Raw genomic sequence first — 21,269 nt, 5'->3', positions numbered from 1 at the left:
AATCCTGGCTAAGTCATTTTTTAGTTTTGTGAACTTGAGCAAGCTATTCTGCCTCTCTGGGTCTCACTTTCCTTTCCATAGATGGCAATGATAATGCCTCCTGGAGTTGCCATGAGAATTAAATGAGTTAATATTTGTAAACTACTGAGCAAATTGCCTGACACGTAGTGAAAGTTGCATGTGTGTTTTTTAAACAGCAAAGATTTTGACCATCTCTGTCCCTAAGGAACCAAGAGTTCAGTGGGAGAACTAACTTTAATCTAAAAAGCACGCCAAGTAAATGTGCAAGCGCAGTCAGTGCTACAGAGAAGACTTGCATGGATCTATGAGAGCTTGCTTTCTGCGGATTTGACCAGAGAAGGGATCTCTGAGGAAGTGATATCTGAGCTGAGGATAAGCAGGAGTAAATTAGGCAAAAGCCATATTTTTGGAGGAGCATGATGAGTGACTGTGTGTTTCCTGTCTGGCTAAGTAGTCTGTTTCACGAGGGTGTGACCCTAGTCTCAAACTTCTACATTCTCCATCATGCCCGTTAAGCATGATAGGCATCCCAGACAAGTCTAGTGATGTTTGTGAAAATCAAGAGCTGCCATTCTGGAGGCTAATTCTTTCCTCCTGCCTCACTCCCCCAAATCTGGGAAAATCTTCACAAACCAACTGCACAAAGAGTGTTTGTGGGTGTTAAAGCACTCTTTCTAGAAAGAAGTCAAGGCCACTGAAGGGAAACAGCAGTTTGGATGATGGATGTTAACTCTCTTTGTTAGCATATTGGCTGCTGTATTCTTTCAAAAGCATTTGCTCTGTGGACTCAGCCTTGGGAATCTAAGAAGCTGTGCTCATCACAGAACACTATAGGCTGAGACTCCTCTTGCTTCCCTGTGGTGTTCAATTCTGAAGCCCAGGATCCTCTAGAGGGGCATTCTTTACAAACTGAAGTCTCCATTTCATCACATGTGGCTAAAGGATCGGAATCATCAGGCACCTGCAACAATTTTATTTCCAGGATTCTTTCTCTTGTCAACTACAGATCAGGAAACAAATGTATGAAAGCAGATATCTTTTTTCCTCATCCAAAATTGGAGCAGCTGACATCATTTGCAGTCTGGAACCGCTGAAAACCTTGAACAATCCATTTCAGGGCACTTTCTAGAGAACGTTTCCATCCGGCGTAGAGATTGTACCAATTCAGCCTCAGGACCCACTGTGTTGCTTACAGCTTTGCAGTTTATTTTAAGAGGTTTTGTGTGTACTTGTAAAAAACAATAAACAGATAAAAATAAACAACAGTGCATCACTTAGGATTGTATTCTTTGTTTGCAAGCCACTGAAGACTCAATTCAAATGGTCTTAACCCCAAAGGGGGAAATTACTGGCCAATGCCACTGTATAGTTCAAGAGTAAACCCAGCTTTGGGTGAGCTTCATTCTGCTCAGTTGCTTGCTCACTCTTCTTCTCTCTCCATTTCTCAGCTCCACTTCATTTGTTAGGACTCCATTCTCAGGTGGAGTCCCCCTTCTTGCTCCAAAGAAGGACTTAGCTGCTACTTCCAGGGCTACATACTACCTTGTCATGGCAAACAAGGAAGAAGCTTGTTTCTTCCTTGTATTCCCAGTATATACAAGGAATTCCTTGTATTCCTCAGTATTCCCAGCCAAAGTCTTCAGATTACGTCTTATTTGAACAGCCCAAATCATATACCATCTCAAAACAATCACCGTGGACAAGGGATGAAATGAGCGGTTATCCTAGGTCATGTGTTCCACCTGGGATAGAGTCAGCTGCTTCAAAACAGGTATCCCCAAATGGGAATCAGGATTGGTGGGAAGAGACAAAAATGGAAATGCATAGGGGGAAGTCAAACAAAAATGGAAATGCATAGTGGGCAGTCAAACAACAAACACCCACTTTGTGCGACAATAACCGTTGCTTATATTCTCATGTAGCAGAGGAAACTGAAACCCAGATGAGTTGAGTGAATTGGATAAGTCTGCACAATTGCATGGTGAGTGACAGAAACACTTGACTCTCATCCTATAGAAATCTGTATTTTTGGAACATCAAATCCACATATTGGGCTGTGTTTATTTTGTCTTATTTTTTAACCCCATATCTCATTCCCATCCCCCTCTTATGCCACATACTGGTAGCCATTCTGGTATGTTTAACGTGTAGCTTTTTTTGTTCGAATGTGTTTTCAAACTCTGTGTTCTTGTTTTGTGAGCATGTATTCTTTATATAAGTAGTACTGTGCTGTACATCTCATTCTGTTTCTTACTTTTTTCACTCAGCATTATGTTTTTAGAGCAATCCACATTGCTGTGTGTATATTTAATCTGTCACTTCCAACTGCTGCATAAGTCTCTATGGCACGTACCCACCACATTTTATCTATCCACTCTTTCAGTCAAGGATTTCACTGGAATTCTGCTGAACTTCCACCAGCACAAATAACACTGCTATGAACATCTTCATACATGTCCCTCTACAGGCTTGTTTTGGAATATTTCCACATATGCAGGAGCAGAATTGTTGGGTGAGAGGACATGCGTGTGTTTAATGTGACTACGTTAACTATGTAACCCTCAGGCCAGTGAGGCTTTCCTTGGCCACTCTTTTTTCAGTTTCAACTCTTACGGAACATTTCGTATTTCCCTTTCCTGCTTTACTTTCTCTGCTTAGCACTTATAATTATCTAATAAATGAAATATTTGGATATTATCTTTATTATCTTGTAATAATTATAAATACATAATATAATTACATCATATAATTATATTATTTAATTATATAGCAAATATTATGTTATAATAATTATTATAATATGTAATATAATTATATATCAATATAATGCTTATATTATAATTATTATTCTGATAGTAAGAGTCCAAGAGATTTGTGTCTGTGTCATTCACTGCTTATATCCCAAGCACCTAGAACATTTCTCGACACATGAACGGTGTTCAATAAATATTCACCGAGTGAATGGAGTAGTGCCAAATTGTTCTCCAGAATAGCTGAACTAGTCTACATTATGCAGAACATAAGATTTCTTATATCCCCACATCCTCATCAATACATTATCGACTTTTTAATTTTTGCCAGCCTGAGAGCTGCTTAGTTAACTTGTGTTTCTGTAATTACTAATGAGTTTGAACACCGCTTCATGGACGTCATTCTAAGTGCTGCCCTTGGTAGTGAGCTCTTTGTTACTACAGGGGAAAACCAAGCACTATCAAAGATTTCCAAAGAAATGCCTTGGGCTGCACGTCTACATCCTTAGCAAAAAGCAAGCACAGTCAGGATGTCTATCTATTTTGCAAAGAACGCTCTAAAACTCAATACAACAAGAGTTTCAACTCTACCTCCCAAATCATGTATCATTTGGCTGCTAGAAACTCATCAACGGAACCTGTGGAAGAAGTCAAAATTCCCTGGTGTTCTTCGCTTAATGAACATAAAACTGTCAGAATAGCCATGTCCCCTGCCCCATTGACCCCAGTTAACACACCCAAGGAAGTATGTGTCCCAGGATTAGCTCATAAATGAAGCTCAACTTTCATATGCCACACCCTCCCTTTCTAGACCTGTTCCACATGCTCTCAGCCCACAGTAGAAGGCAGGTTTTTAGCTGCATCTTCTTCTCCGGTCTAAGCAGCATGGTTTGCCAAATGGGCAAAAGCTTAGGATCAAGCAGACAAAGCTCTGAAGATTATCCATTTCACCTTTATTAATTGTATAAGCAATTATATTCAGAGACTGCGATAAGGTTTATGCTGGAAGGAAGAACAGAGTGTTGGAGTGCACAGCAGAAGATCGCTTGACCTGGTCTGGGAAAGGAGAAACGGGAGCAGATGAGACAGAAGGAAGGTTCCTTGGAGGCATATCGCTTGAACTGAAACTAGAAGATCAAGTAGAAGCGTACCAGAAGGATTGGGGGAGGGAGCCAAAAAGAACAGCATGCGCACATTCCAAAAACTTATAGGTAGCTCACTGTGGCTTACAATGAGAGGAGGAAGGTGTGGTAATAGACATTAGCGCTTTTTGCCAAATATCCCAGTTTCTCTCCTACCCCATTGTTCTGAGTGCATGGTAAGATAGCAATTCCTGTCCCCCTTGTCGTGCCCAGGGTTGGCCGATGAACTGTGAACAGAAGGGATGCCTGTCATTACCAGGCCAGAGTAAGAGCCACCAGGTTATCTTTCCTCTGCCGTGGTGACAGGCGATGGTCCAGGTGAGGGAGGCTCCATCAAGCCTTTGTCCCAGAATGGAGATGAGGTAGAGCAGAGTCCCTACTGACTTGCAATAGACAACTAGCTGGGTGAGCAATAAATTTCTGTTATTCTATATCATGAAGGTTTGGGGTCTGTTTGTTACTGTGGCATAACCTAGCCTATCCTGACTGATACAGAAGGGAAGGGTAGCAGCAGTAGGCATGGAGCTACAGAGGCAAACACGGGCCTAATCACAATTAACTTCTTAAGCCATGCTAAGACACTTTATCTTGTGGTTATTATGCCCTGTTCTGCAGAACCATTGGTGCCTCAGGGAAGATAAGACACAGAATATTCAGGGATCCAGGCCTCTGTCCCCCACTTCGATAGAATATTTTTCTGCCTTTACCCATTATGCGTTAGGGTTTATTGAAATATTTCATTTTTAAAACAGGGCTTCACTGGCAACAACGACAAAAATGAATGAAAACCCCAGGTGAGGGGAACGGTTGAGCACCCGACTCTTGATTTCGGCTCAGGTCATGATCCCACGATTTGTGGGTTCGAGCCCTGCATTGGGCTTGGGCTGACAGTGGGGAGCCTGCTTGGGATTCTCTCTCTCCATCTCTCTCTGCCCTCTCCCGACTCGTGTGCTTGCTCTCCCTCTCTCAAAATAAACATTAACAATTTTTTACACCCCAGGTGAATCGTGATGAGACTTGATTTTAGAAAGATTGCTCTCGATAACTCTTTGGAGAATGGATTGTAAACAGGCAAGGCTGGAGGGAAAGAGATCACTTTGGAAGCTACGGCAGGAATCTGGATGAGAGATATAGTGAATTGAACAAGGGAAGTGGCAGTGGGGGTGAGAAAAGTGAATATATTTGAAAAAATATTTAGGGGACAGAGTCCACAGACTTGGTGGTAGATGGGCTGTGAGGAGTGAGAGAGAGAAAGGCGTCAGTGATAACTCCAAGATTTCTGCCTCGGACTGAATGTCAGTACCATTCCCTAAGGTGGGAATCACAGGAGAAGAAGCAGGTTAGCTGATGAACTCACTTTTGAATACGTTGATTGCCCCAGACCTGTGAAACAGTCAAGGAGGAAAGAATCTCATGAGAGAGGTCTGGGTTCAAGGAGCCCCAGTTCCACTGCTTTGTGGGAACTTGAGCAATTCCATCCCTCGAGCCCCAGTTTCCTCATCTGTAAAATGGGCTAAGAATATTCAGCTTCATTATGTTGTTGGTTTTATCAAATGCCAGTGTTTGTTTAAGAAGCTGCTAGGAAGGGGCGCCTGGGGGGTTCGGTCAGTTAAGTGTCCAACTCTTGGTTTGGCTCAGGTCATGATCACATGGTTCATGAGATCAAGCCCTGCGTGGGGCTCTGAGCTGACAGTGTGGAGCCGGCTTCAGATTCTCTCTCTCCCTCTCTCTCTCTCTGCCCCTCCCCTGCTCTCTCTCTCTCTTAAAATAAATAAACATTAAAAAAGAAGGTGCTATGGAAATTCTCAAATGCCACATGAATGATAATAAGTAGGCGCTCAGCCATTTCTACTCCTCCAGTGTGGTGCGATTTTCCGGCCGAGGTATGACACTCACAATTGCAGACATGACTGAGGCTGATGTAAATCTGAAGGCTTACCCCCTCATAGACACCCACCTCACCAAGAAAGCCCTGGCCCTTGTCCGGCAGTCCTGTAACTACAAGCAGCTTCGGAAAGGAGCCAGTGAAGCCACCAACCCCGTCAACAGGGGCATCTCTGAGCTCACGCTGATGGCCGCAGACCCAGAGCCCCTGGAGATGACCCTGCACCTTCTGCTGCTGGGGGAGGATTAAGAATGTGCCCTGTGCATTCATGCACTCTGAGCAGGCCCTGGGGTAGGCCTGTGGGGTCGCCAGGCCTGTCATCGCCTGTTCTGTCACCATCAGAGAGGGCTTACGGCTGAAGCAGCGGTCCGTTCAGCAGTCCACTGAAAGCCTCTTGGTCTAAAAACGGTGGCCTCTGCCCCACTCGTCACTGAGTCCTCAACCTGGGGTCGTGTATCATATTGTGTGTGTTAGCACGTAGTATCTCCAGCTGCCCTCTCTTGTTGTGTGATAGCACTGAATCTGGTTTTTGCATTCCTGTATTGTTTTTGTTTTGTTTTATAGGTTGTTGTCCATATAGTACCCCCCACACACACACCCCAATCTCCCTCTCTACTCTCTCTCGGTCTCTGCCATTTTATCCTCCCTTTTGAGAAACAATCACATGTCAAAACAGGTGGAAGCAGAGTGATGACACCATTCAAAGGCAGGGAAGAGCCAGGAGAGAGATTTGGTTCCAGCTTTCAAGCGCTAACTTCCTGTTGTGTGGGGGGCATGTTGGAAGTAAACGCTGTTCGCTTTGTCTCCCTTGTGCCTAGAGTACAAAATCCTTCCATACATGTCTGCTCTCTAGGGGTTTATGTACCATTCGGGGAGAAAGCATATATCCCGTGAGGTTGCTAGGTGTATGTCCAAGTGTCATTTGCTAATATGCCTCTGCTTTCTGCTTTGGAGATGTGATATTATTCCCCCCGCCTCTTCCCCAACTCCCAACTGTGCCCCTGAGGGTGGCAGGGCAGCAACATACCAAAGAGATGTGCTGGAGAATCCCAGAAACTGCCTGGCTGAGTTAGACATGGGACAGTTGACTTAGGTCTTGAAAGAAAGAGTCAAGAGTGGCAAGAAAAAAAAAGGGTCAACTGGTACTGGAATGAAGAAGTCTGGGCAAATCATGGAGACTTGACTGGAAGCTATAACAGGATGCCGGAATCCAAAGGAACATCCTCTCTAGTGGATGGAGATGTCTTCAGGGGGTACTTGGTACCAGCTCCGAGAGCTCTTACTCCTGTTTCCTGCCACAATGTGGGTCAGATGTATGTGTTCTTTATCACATCAGAAGGACGGTGCTAGCGTGTCATTCTTGTGAGCATCGTAATGTAGAAATATAGTCATATTCTCCCCCAAAATGGTAATAAGTATTTTCACGGGGAACAAAATAGACATAAGGAGGAGGGGAGAGTTGTCAAGGGACATTCAGGAATTCTTTGGCCTGAAGAGAAACTACAGAGCTTTGTCTGATTCATGGTGGCATCAGTAGGGACTTTCCAATTTCTGGGAAACTTAACCCTACAAAGAAATTATTTCCAGTGGCTTGGTGTCGTGGAGATTTAGCTGACTTGAGCCAGAAGTAGGGGATTTGGAGGAAGTCTGCCTAATCGCGGGCAGTGGGAAATTGGGATAGAGCCAATGTAAATGTGGCAGGCTGGGAAACATTTTTGCAGACAGAAAGCATTTAAACAATTTTTTATTGTGGTGAAATATACATAACATAAAATTTACCATTTTAACCATTTTTAAGTATTCATTTCAGTGGTATTAAGTACATTCACATTGCTGTGCAACCATCACCAATATCCATCTCCAGAACTTTTTCATTATCCTAAACTGAAGCCCTGTATTCATTAAACAATTACTCTTCATTGCCCCCTTCCCCCCCCCAACCCCTGGAGACCACTATTCTACTTTCTGTCTCTATGAATTTGACTATTCTTGGAACTGCATGTAAGTGGGATCAAATAGCATTTGTCCTTTTATGTCTTGTTTATTTCACTTTGTGTAATGTCTTCAGGGTTCATCCATTTTGTAGCATGGGTCCAATTCATTCCTTTTTAAGGCTGAAAAATACTGCATTGTATGTATATATCACATCTTGTTTATCCAGTCATCCACTGATGGACACGTGAGCAGTTTCCAGCTTTTGGCTCTTGAGAATAATGCTGCTATGAATACTTACTTACAAATACCTGTTCAGGCTCTTGCTTTCATTTCTTTTGGGTATATACTTACAAGTGGAATTGCTGAGTCGTACGATAATTCTATTTTTCTGAGGAACCACTATTTGGTTTTCCACAATGGCTGCACCATTTTACATTTTCACCAGCAATACACAATGGTTCCACTTTCTCCACATCCTTACCAACACTTGTTATTTTCTTTTTTAAAAATTTTAAAAATTTTATTTAAATCCAAATTAGTTAACATACAGTGTAATAATGATTTCAGGAGTAGAATTTAGTGATTCATCACTTACATATAGCACCTAGTGCTCATCCCAGCAAGTGCCCTTCTTAATGTGCATCACCCATTTAGCCCATCCCATCACCCAACACCCCTCCAGCCACCTTCAGTTTGTTCTCTATAGCTAAGAGTCTCTAATGGTTTACCTCCCTCTCTCTTTCTCTTTTATTTTTCCTTCCTTTCCCCAATGTTCATCTGTCTTGTTTCTTAAATTCCACATATGAGTGAAAGCATAATATTTCTCTTTCTCTGACTTATTTCACTTAGCATAATACATTCTAGTTGCATCCATATTGTTGCAAATGGTGAGATTTTGCTCTTTTGGATTGCCAAGTAATATTATGATATATATCATATCTTCTTTATCCATTGGTCAGTCGATGGATATTTGGACCTTTTTCCATAATTTGGCTCTTGTTGATAGTGCTGGTATAAACATTGGGGTGCATGTGCCCCTTTGAATCAGAATTTTTGTATCCTTTGGATAAATACTTAGTAGTGCATACTGTTTTCCAGAGCGGCTGCACCAGTTTGCATTCCCACCAGAAGAGCAAAAGGGTTCCCCTTTCTCTGTGTCCTCACCAACATCTGTTGTTGCCTGAGTTGTTAATTTTAGCCACTCTTACTGGTATGAGGTGGCATGTCATTGTGGTTTTGATTTGCATTTCCCTGATGATGAGTGATGTTGAGCATCTTTTCATGTGCCTGTTAGCCATCTGGATGTCTTCTTTCGAAAAGTGTCTGTTCGTGTCTTTTGCCCATTTCTTCACTGGATTATTTGTTCTTTAGGTGTTGAGTTTGATAAATTTTTTTATATAGATTTTGGATACTACCCCTTTATCTGATAAGTCATTTGCAAATATCTTCTTTCTTTTTTATTTTTTTATTATTTAAAAAAATTTTTTTTAACTTTTATTTACTTTTGAGACAGAGAGAGACAGAGCATGAATGGGGGAGGGTCAGAGAGAGAGAGGGAGACACAGAATCCGAAACAGGCTCCAGGCTCTGGGCTGTCAGCACAGAGCCCAATGTGGGGCTTGAACTCACAAACCGTGAGATCATGACCTGAGCTGAAGTCGGACGCTTAACCAACTAAGCCACCCAGGCGCCCCTCTTCTTTCTTTTTTAAATAGTCATTCTAATGAGTGTGAAGTGGAATCTCATTATGATTTGGTTTACATTTCCCTAATGATTAGTGATGTTGAGAATCTTTTTACGTGCTTATTGGGCATATATATGTATATATATATATACACACATGTGTATATATATAAAATTTCCTTAAGGAAATATTTATTCAAGTCCTTTGTCTATTTTTGAATTGGGTGCTTATTTTTTGTTGTTGAGTTGTGGGAGTTTTTTTTTTTATGTATTCTGGATAACAACCCCTTTTCAGATATAGAATTTGCAAATACTTTCTTTCTATTCATAGGTTACTTTCTCACTCTGTTGAGAGTATTCTTTGTAGCACAAAAATTCTTAATTTTGGTGAAGTTCAATTTAGCTGTTTTTTTCTTTTGCTGCCTGTGTTTTTGGTGTTATGTCCAAGAAATCATTGCCAAGTCCAATGTCATGAAAATTTTCCCTGTTTTCTTCTAAGAGTTGTATAGTTTTAGCTCTTATGTTTATATCTTTGATACACTTCAATTTTTGTATATGGTGTAAGGTAAAGCTCCATCTTCATTCTTTCATATGTGGATATCCAGTTTTCCCAGCACCATTAGATGAAGAGACTGTCCTTTCCCCACTAAATCGTGTTGGCACCTTTGTCAAAAATCATTTGATAATATACACTAGGATTCATTTTGGGGGTCTCAATGATATGCCATTGATCTGTATATCTGTCTCTGTGCTAGTGCCACACCGTTTTGATTACTGTAACTTTGTAGTAAGTTTTAAAATCAAGTATGAGACATCCAACTTTGTCTTTCTCAAAATTATTTTGTTTGTTTGGGATCTCTTGAGATCCTATGTGAATTTTAGGATGGGATTTTCTATTTATACACACACACACACACACACACACACATACAATATTGTTAGGATTGCCTTGAATCTTTAGGTTGCTTTGGAAGAAAGCATTTTAAAAAATCATTTCCACAAGTGATTCTTTATTGTTAAACCAACCCTATGTTTTATTTGTTGCTTGTTTAAAGCATGCTTTTAAAAAATATTTTATTTTTATTTTTATTTTTTTAATGTTTATTTATTTATCTGAGAGAAAGCGAGCAAGGGTGGAATGGCAGAGAGAGAGGGAAAGAGAGAATCCCAAGCAGGCTCCAAGCTGTCACCACAGAGCCTGACACACGACTCAATCTCACAAACCATGAGATCATGACCTGAGCTGAAATCAAGAGTCAGACGTTTGACCCACTGAGCGACCCAGGTACCTTATAAATATTTTAAATTTATTTTTGATTGAAGTAGAGCTGACATACAATATTATATTAGTTTCAGGTGTGTGACATAGTGATTTGACACTTACATACATTATGCAGTGCTTGCAATAAGTGTTGTTACCATCTGTCACCATACAATGAAATTACAATAATATTCACTTTATACCTTATGTTGTACTTTACACCCCTGTGACTTATATACTTTATAAGTGGAGCTTGTATCCTTAATCCACTTCACCTATTCCACCCAGCCTCCCAGCACCCTACTGTCTGGGAATCACCAGCTGGTTCTTTATATTTGAGTTTGTTTCTTTTTTGTTTGTTTGTTGTTTTATTTTTTTACATTTCACATATAAATGAAATCATATGGCATTTGTCTTTTTCTATCTGACTTATTTCATTTAGCATAATACCCTCTATGCCTCTCCGTGTTGTCACAAATGGCAAGATTTCATTCTTTTTTATGGCTGAGCTATGTATATATATTTATATTATTTGAATTACTGTATTTGTTTTCTTCGAGTAAATATCCAAAAATGGAATTACTGGATCAAATGATATTTCTGCTTTTAATTTTTAAAAAAAATTTTTTTCAACGTGTATTTATTTTTGGGACAGAGAGAGACAGAGCATGAACGGGGGAGGGGCAGAGAGAGAGGGAGACACAGAATCGGAAACAGGCTCCAGGCTCTGAGCCATCAGCCCAGAGCCTGACGTGGGGCTCGAACTCACGGACCGCGAGATTGTGACCTGGCTGAAGTCGGACGCTTAACCAACTGCGCCACCCAGGCGCCCCATCTGCTTTTAATTTTTTAAAGAACTTCCTTATTGTTTTCCAGAATGGCTGCACCATTTACATTCCTACCAACAGTGCATAAGGGTTCCTTTTTCTCCACATCCTCACCAACACTTGTTATTTCTTGTCTTTTTGATACTAGTCATTCTGACAGGTGTGAGGTGACATCTCATTGTGCTTTTGATTTTTATTTCCCTGATGATTAGTAGTGTGGAGAATTCTTTCATGTGTCTGTTGGCCATCTGTAGGTCTTAAAGTATACTCCTCAGTAAAGAATTTAGAAGAAGCAAAGAAAATAATAATGATAAAAATATGAAGAACAGAGCTCTGGATAGAAAGTCAGAGATTTTCAGTTTTACAATATGTTTATGGATGCAGGCTGTGTCCTTTTGCAAGTCATTTGCATGTCCTATGCCTTGGTTTCCACCTGCTTTCAGACCCAAAGGATGTTAAAGTTACCTCAAAATGGCATACAACAATCAAGAATCTTGATGTTATATGTAGAACTATAGAGCTATACAGAGATTTCATAGAAAAGCTTTACTAATGATTTATAGTTTCTGTTAAATTAATCACTTTATTTGTTTGTTTGTTTATTTGTTTGTTTGTTTTAGAAAGAGATTATGAGTGAGGGAGGGGGCAGAGAGAAAGAAAGAATCCCAAGCAGACTCCACACTCAGCATGGAGCCCAATGCGGGCTTGATCCCATGTCCCTGGAATCATGACCTGAGCCGCAATCAAGAGTCAGATGCTCAACTGACTGAGCCACCCAGGTGCCCAATTAATCACTTTGTTTAAATCAAAGGAAATGAAAGAACCATATGCTTATTGACATGATAGTATATCTGCCTTATCTGATGAAGACATCTACAAAGCTTTGAGGATTATCCAGAAGGAATAGTTTAAAAGGCTGAGAAGAAGTTTGGAACAATCTGCTGTACCCCAAAGCATAACTCACCCCTTCCAAACCTCCTTTCTTAGACAAGCTATTTCTTCTTGACCATATTACTTCCTATTGACGCTACAAACATTTATAACACCAACCTAAAGTCAAGTGGAGTCAGAAGGCAGATGATACCCCCATATTACTATCAGCCAAATTTGGGCATTGCCTACTTAGGGACAAGAGGCAATACCTACAATCTTATGTCTAGATAATTTCTTCTAATTATTGCCTATATAAGTCGTTGCCTGTCCACCTCCTATATTAGTTATCTATTGCTATGTAACAAGTTAGCTTAAAACTTAGTGTCTACAAACAAACATTTATTGCATCCCAATTTCTGGGGATCAGGAATCCAGGAGAAGCTTATCTGGGTGCTACTGGTTCAGGGTCTCTCATGAGGCTACAATCAGGATAAGGGAAAATATTTAGGAATCATATATCTGGCAAGGGATTTATATACAAAAGAGATAAGAAGTCATACAGCTCAGTAGCAAGAAAACAAATAATTCCATTTTAAAATCAGCAAAGGACCTGAATAGACATTTTTCTAAACAAGATATTCAAATAGCCAACAGGCACATGAAAAGGCACTCCACATCACTAATAATGAGGGAAATATACATCAAAAACAACATTGAGGTATCTCCTCACACCTATTTGAATGGCTGTCATCAAAAAGACAAGAGGTAACAAGCGTTGGCAAGGATGTGGAGAAAAGGGAAGACTGTACATTGTTGGTAGGAACATAAATTGGCACAACACTGGACAACACTATGGAGGATCTTCAAAAAATTAATAATAGAACTACCATATGATTTGGCAATTCCATTTCTGGGTATATGTCCAAAGGACATGAAATCATTATCCTAAAGAGATACCTGCACCCTCATGTTCATTGCAGCAGTATTTACAATAGCCAGGACATGGAAACAACCTAAGTGTTCATCAACAGATGAATGGATAAAGAAAATGGGACGTATATGTGATATATATGTTATACGCATATGAATATTATTCAGCCATAGGAAGAAGGGAATCTTGCCATTTGTGACAACGTGGATGAACTCTGAAAGTATTTTGCTACATGGAAGAAGTCAGACAGAGAAAGACAAATACTGCATGATCCCACTTGTGTGTATGATTTATAAAAAACAAACTCATAGAAACAGAGAACAGATTAGTGGTTGCCAGAGGCAGCAGAAGGAGGATGGGGGAAACAAGTGAAGTTGGTCAAAAGGTAAAAACTTCTAGTTTGAAGATAAGTTCTCCTCATGGGGCACCTGGGTGGCTCAGTTGGGTAACCATATGACTTTGGTTTAGATCATGATCTCACGGTTTGTGGGTTTGAGCCCCACATCAGGCTCTCCGCTGTCAGCACAGAGCCCATTTCAGATCCTCTGTCCATCTCTCTCTGTGCACCTCCTCTGCTCACACAGTCTCTCTCTCAAAAATAAACAAATGTATCAAAAAGAATAAAAGTTCTATCACAAGAAAAAAATGTGTAACTGTATGAGGTGATGGATGTTAACTAAACTTATTGTGGTGATCATTTTACAATATATACATATATCAAATACACCTTAAACTGTACACCTTAAACTTGTCTGATGTTACATGTCAATTCTGTCTCAATTAAACTGGGGGAAAAGAAACAAATTATAAATTTCATTAGGAAAAGAAGATGTTCACATGCTTGAAAGTGACCTTATACTTGACTTTGTTTGTGAAGAGAATTGCCAGCCTGCTCTAATGAGCTTGAAATTCTTGTTCTTGGAAAGAAACGTCACTTTGATTCTTAACACAGGTGTAAGCTATACAATCACTATTGTGGAAACATTTTCTTTTTAATTATACTAAATATCAGACATTCTAATCTGTCTGGCTTGCCCTAGTCTAGAAGCAGGAGATTGGTCAGCATGGCCTCTTGATGTCTTCTTTGGTTCCCAGGATTCTAAGATATCAGTCTTCCTAATCTATCTCCTAGGCAAGTGACGGTGATGAGGGTGGGGCTAGAAAATATCAGCTGAGGGAGACAAGTGCCTCTGGAGCATCTCCTGAGCAGAGCACCTCTAACATTTGAAATCAATCATTCCTGAAGGGCAAGGCCGGCTCTGAGGTGGAAAAGAGCAAATGCGCCCTTTGTGCCCATCTTGCCTACTCATTCTCTGAGGAGCCTTTTAAAGGAAGGAAACAGTGAAAGGGCTCACTTGCCACAGAATAATTATTCAGGCTGATAAGGAACAAAGAGACCACTGTCGGTGGGGTTGGCAACCAAAGACCAGGAGCTTGGAGCTGGATTTCCTCCAGCGTCCCTGGGCTGCTGGAAGATTGGATCATTAAGAGTTTATGGCCTCATGGAGCTATTTTAAGCCTGTTCCATCGCTTGATGCTAGCCTCGAATTCAAGCTGCCACAGATTCTTTTATCCCCCAGGAACTGTGGCTTGGGCTGAACAAAAGAGAGGCTGCTCCTTTGGAGGGAGGAGGGCCTGGGGCTGAGAGATGGGGTTGCAGAGAAAAGGGTTTGTTGGACCTAATGAGCTGCCTGTGGTGCTGCTGTCACTGCCGTTGCCACCACAGCTGTTCATATGCTGTTCCTATTCTCAGGCAGCTGACCGGATGGGGCATGCTCACGTGGAATCAAAAACAACCGCTCTTACTACTCTGAGTAAGGCAAAGTGGTACCAAGTAAGAAAACTATGTCCTAATCTCCTTGTTTGGAGGTAGGAAGAGTAGAGAATGAGGAAGACAGGGCCCCTCCAGGGGCTAATTGGTCATTCCAGAAACAAAGCAAAGCAAAGCAAAGTGTCACATTTGACCTGAGGTATCTAATAGCAGAGGACCACCATGCCTTCTGCTCAGAGACCTAAAGTCCCAGGCTTTTCTTCTTGGATGCTCCCTTTTAGAGGTGTGTAGAACGCGTAACTGTCTTGGAAAAAAAAAAAAACAGCAAAACATAGTAATCATGTTAGTGAGTATTCCCAGAGATTTTCAAGATCCATGGGTCCCCACTAGAAACTAGATCCCAATAAGTCATTCAACAGAAAGTTTGTGAACACCTACTATATGCCAGGAACTACCCTAGGCCAGTTGAATATAACAGTGAACAAAGCAGACAAACATCTTTACCCTCACGGAGCTTCTACCCTAATAGAGGGTGACAGACCATAAACAAGATAATTTATTAAATAAATACTGTGTCAAATGATGATGGATGCTCTGAAGAAAAGAAAATCGGAGTTGGAAAGGATGGGAAGCACAGGCTGGGTGGTGGGGGTTATGATTTTAAATAGGTCAGGGAATATCTCATGGAGATGGGGATATTTGAGCAGAGACTTAAAAGAAGTGAGGGAAAGATTCATGTGAATAGCTGTGGGGAGATTGCTCCAGGCAGAGGGAAGATCATGTGCCAAGGTCTGGCATAGTTCAAGAACAACATGGAGGCTAGTGTGGTTGAAATGGTATAAGGGAGGAGTGAAATGATAAGAGTTGAGGTTGAAGAGATAACAGAGGGCCAAACAATGGAGTGCCTTATAACTTAAAGATTTTAATTTTATTATGAGCGAGACGGGAGGCCATTGGAACGTTTTCGTAAAGGAGTGACATAATCTTATTTATGGTTAAAAACAATAATTCTGACTGCTTGAAGAATAGACTATAAGGAAGAAGGGTAGAAGTGGGAAGACCTTTAGGAAGGAATTGTAGTAATCCAGGCAAGAGAGTATGGTGATGTGGGCCAGTGAGGCAGTGTAGAAAGATGAGAGGTGGTCAAATTCTGATATACTCGAAAAGTAGAGCTGACTGAGTTTGCTGTTGGATTGGATATGGATGATGTAAAGAAAGTAAGTTAGGGGTCATGAATGACTGCAAGACTTTTGGCCTAAGCAATTGGAAGGATAAAATTCAGCAACAAGATGGGAAAGACAAGTAGAGAAGCAGATTTGAGAGGTGCAAGAAAATCAGAGTTTGATAATTAATGGACTTGGGTTTGCCCAGGTCTGGAGGCACTAGAAAAAAGGTCAGCAGCTGGTGGCTGCACTGGATGGGTCACGGTGGAAAATGGATTGGAACAAACCTCAGCATAGCTGCAGATAGAGCCAGCTGGGGGTGTTTTGGGGAAATGGACCCAGGTGGACATGAGCTGCTCTTCCTCTGCTCTCCCTTCTCCTGCCTGGAGTCCAGTGCCTCCACTGCCCCCACTCAGCTCCATACCACTTGGTCAATCCCTCACATCTAGTCTTGGGGATGATAAGCTTTCTGTAAAGATCAAGATACTATTTTAGACTTTTTGGGCTGGTTGATCACTGTTGTAGTTACTGAACTCTGCCACCGTAGCTCAAAATTAGTCATAGACAATGCGTAAGTCAATGTGTATAGCTATGGTCCAATAAAATTCTATTTTCAAAAGTATAGCATGACTTGATTTGGCCCATGAGCCAAGTCCCCATGCCCTGGTCTAGATCTATGAAGAGCTACCCACAGAAACACAGGTCTCACATGGCCACTCAGCCTTATAACACATGTACAATCTAACTCCAAGATGAAATATTAGAGAGGTATCTCTGGGTAGCTATCTCTCAAAGATGGCTGTATTTTAATGTTTTAGTGGCAGAACCAATGGTCTCACTGGCATGCTTTTACTCTATAAAGTGACTAACCAAAGTTGGAACTCAAAATGCCCTTCATTTCAAATAAGGGGAAACAAAGGTGATTCATAAGCATTTCAATTTTTCCTGAATTGACTCCTATTACTTTAAACATAAGTTACTGGCCATTTCTCTACAACTGTCTCTGTCCTCCCCAAGCCAACTAACATGTCCCAGGTCCTATCCCTCTCAGGGCCCTGCCAGGTGACTAATCCAGTTATAAATTGTCAATGGCATCTACCTCCCAGAAAATATAAACTCCAAAGCCTGCTTTTAAGGATGGGGCACTAAATTGCCTGCCCTTTCTGAGGTCTGCACAAGTTTGTTGGTACACCTCCCTGCTCCAAGTGTATAGGGCAGCTCAACTCACATGAGTAACCTTTGAAATTCAGTGGGCCTCTGTCAGATGGGCTGTTGCCATGAGTGTATTTGAATAATGCTTTTTACTTATGAAAAAAGGTTGGAAATATTTAAAAGATGTAGAGAAAAATGTGAACACACCCATATACTCACCACCCAGCTTAATAAATAAAATATTAAACATCTATTCAAAACCCTTTGTCTCCCCTCCCTGGCGTCATTTTCTTCCCTGTCTGCACAAAAGTAACTTCTATCTTGAAGATAGTTGTGTCCTTCCTTTGTGCTTTTTTGTACATATGAATGTATACAGATGATGCTTCCCTAAACAACATAGTATTGCTTTGAATGCTGATAACATTTGTATCAATGACGTAATATTGTAAACATGTTTTCAAGTTGGATCCATAATTGATACATGTGCTTCAAGTTCATTCATTTTCACTATCTTATATTCTTCCATTGTAAGAGTATACTGTTTACCCATCAATGATTTCTTAGGCTGATTCCCATTTTACACTATTTCATAAAATGCTGCAGTGGGCATTTTGGTTTAGTCTCCTAGTACTATATGTCAGGAATGAAATGCTGCTATTTTTCTGAGCTCCTCTCCAAGTCTCCATGGAACCTCCCTCTATATAAAAATGGCATATGTGGAAAGATAAACCCCATCTTGGACCAAAACACTAAAACACCTTCAGAATTCTCTTATCTCTGGGCACCTGGGTGGCTCAGTTGGTTAAGCATCTGAGTCTCGGTTTTGGCTCAGGTCATGATCTCACAGTTTCGTGAGTTCAAGCCCCTCATCGGGCTCTGCACTGATGGTGTGGAGCCTGCTTGGGATTCTCTCTCTCTCTGCCCCTCCCCTACTCATCCTGTCTGTCTCTCTCAAAACAAATTAATTAATTAAGAAAATTTTTAATAAAAAAAAAAAAGAATTCTCTTATCTCACTGTCATTGGGTAAAGAGTTTTGACCTAAACCAAAATGATCAAGCCAGGAGAACCTATCAAGGTCACCTGCTGCCTTGATTCTCAGTTCATTATTTTGGTTCCCGAGGGTCAAAGCAAGATATTTTTATTTGGCCGCAGGTTCTTCTGTCCTGGTCCGATGGATTCACATGTATCCATGATGGTGGAAGACAAGCAGTCAATAAGAATCAGATTGCAATGTCATTCTATCAAATATCACGTGTGACAGGAGGCTTCCAGATTGTGGAGTCAAACTCAGAATGTCTTGCAGTACAAAGGCAGAAAGTAACTGAATATCCAGCCACCCCCTGGATTTCCATGTTGTTCTCCAGAATTTTCCTGCTGTTGCTCTATTGTAGAGCTGGACAAAAGAATATCTGATGTTTATGGGTCTCCACCCAAGAGAACTCATGTTATAAGTCAGTGCACATGTCAACAGTGTGGACATTGATGTGGACTGTTTTTTTCTCATAGCACATTTCCTGAAAATTTCTGTTCCTCAACGTGTGCCTTTACCCCCTTTATAGAGCTACACGTAGAGACTTTCAATTCTCAGGGTATGACAAAAACAGGAAAAGAAGTTCTGAAGCATCAGGGGATATTATCACTTAAGTCAGGTTATAATAGAGATACTTTCTGCCTTTTTGCATCTATTCACTACATCCTTTATTTCATAAGTCTCTGATGCCACTGTCCTTAAAAACCCAAAGAATCACCATAATTCTTGTATCTATATATAGCCTCCTTGCACTGTGGTTGATCTGAAAAAAACTACAGTTTAAATTCATACAGACAGGTTTACTTTCTTAGATTAAGTCATTACTGCCACCACATACTTTCTCTGTGAATTCCTTTTAGGTATGTAGCCTAAGGCCAAGCAGTCCTCCTAAGTTACCCTAACAACTCACACGCCCTATTCCACACACAAAATCTGTTTCCCACTCCACATTCCAGTGCTTTCTTAGAAAAAGTTAAGCTGTTTCTACCTGATACAAAATCAAGATGTAAACCAGAGTAGCTCTCAGTATTGTGTGTAAAAACTGTCACATAGTTATACAAGAAACCATGGTCAAGCAAATTAATTTGGATTGTGGTTAATAATTTTGGTAATTGTGATAATTATTACTAATAGTAAATGCACAATGAAAGCTGGCAAAGGGACTCATTTAAAACTTTTTATTTAAAAATGTATGCATTTATTTTAACACGTTAGAAAAAATGCAACTATTATATCAGATTCATTTAGTTTCAGAAATGCTATTGCTTAGGGTGAGGACACGTTTTTTAAAAAAATGAATCCACTTTATGAAAGTTATTAACTGAAAAAGATTAAGTGAATAGCACAGGTAGTTTGTAGATATAGGAAAAATAGTGAAGGTCTTATGTAAATGAACAATCCTTGGAAAATACTGACAAGGCAGATGTTTTTGTTTACTTCCAAGGATTCTCAAGAAATGACCCAGGAGCTCTAAAGCTAATTTGAATATTATTTGAAGATATTTGTAGATAGCTTAAAATTTGTAACTAAAAAAAGTAACTAAAAACAACACATACGTTAAGGAATGTTCTATATGCAAAATTTTTACACAATGAAGGCCAACAATGCATTGACTTGAGCTGCTCCATAGTTTCATTTTTCTGTGCAGAAGTCAAAATAAATTTCATTTGCCATTCAGTTTAATCAAAGAATGTAATGTAACCCTCTCTCTCTTTCTCTCTCTCTCTCTCTTAAAAATAAATAAATATTAAAAAGGGGGGGCATGCAGGTGGCTCAGTCGGTTAAGCATCCGACTTCAGCTGAGGTCATGATCTCACGGTTCATGAGTTCGAGCCCCACATTGGGCTCTATGCTGACAGCTCAGAGCCTGGATCCTCCTTCGGATTATCTGTCTCCCCCTCTCTCTGCCCCTCCCCTGCTCACACTCTGTCTCTGTCTCTGTCTCTCTCTCTCCCTCTCAAAAATAAATAAATATTAAAGGAAAAGAATGCATTGTAACTCAACAGTATGCAGTTGGACAAGAGAATAAAATGCATTACCATTTGTGGGGCGCCTGGCTGGCTCAGTTGATGGAGCATGCAACTCTTGACCTCGGGATTGTTGAGTTCGAGGTCCATGTTGGGTGTAGAGATTACTTAAAAATAAAATCTAAAAAAAATACTATTACCATTTGCAAATAGTTATCTTTGTGGGTCAGAATATTCTTACTACCATGCAACCAAAACCAATTACAGATTTAGATTGGTACAACTGCATCATAACTCCCAATTTCAAATGTTTGTGTTTATCATAACAGTTTTAGATTAATTTTCCTTATAATAAGTAAATATGTGTTTGGGTTATCAAATAAATTGATATTAATAAAATACTGCTTTTATCCATTTTAATATATTGAAGTCCTATATAGGAATTTATTTGTAGGGTCACCTGGGTGGCTCAGTCGGTTAAGCCTCCGACTTTTGATTTCTGCTCAGGTCATGATCTCACAGTTTATGAGTTCAAGCCCCACTTCAGGCTCTCTGCTGATGGCATGGAGCCTGCTTGGGATTCTGTCTCTCCTTCTCTGCCCCTCCCCTGCTTGTGTTGCCATGCTGTCTCTCTTTGTCTCAAAAATTAAAAAAAAAAATTTTAAATTAAAAAGAGAACTTCATTTGTATAGGCGGCTTCATTAATAAACAGGCTTGAAAGCCATTGATGGAGATGAAGCAGACAGTTGAATTACTAAATTTTTCATTCTCACAACATATTGAGACTATATAAAATGAGAGAGAGGGAGATTCTGCTTACTAATAAGAGTTAACATTCATTTAGCACTTCTTACAACAGTCAGAATAGGGGAGGTGT

At 40.4% G+C, this 21,269-nt stretch overlaps 1 pseudogene; it reads left to right on the top strand.

Annotated features, from left to right (window-relative positions):
- Positions 1-5,819: 5,819 nt before the first annotated feature.
- On the top strand, positions 5,820-6,201 carry LOC115506952 (annotated as a pseudogene).
- The last annotated feature ends 15,068 nt before the right edge of the window (positions 6,202-21,269 follow it).

This window comes from Lynx canadensis, chromosome X (assembly GCF_007474595.2).
Source record: "Lynx canadensis isolate LIC74 chromosome X, mLynCan4.pri.v2, whole genome shotgun sequence".
In the NCBI taxonomy this organism is placed as follows: Eukaryota; Metazoa; Chordata; class Mammalia; order Carnivora; family Felidae; genus Lynx; species Lynx canadensis.
The sequence above is the reverse complement of the archived record's forward strand: the minus strand, read 5'-3'. Positions and strand labels throughout refer to the sequence as shown.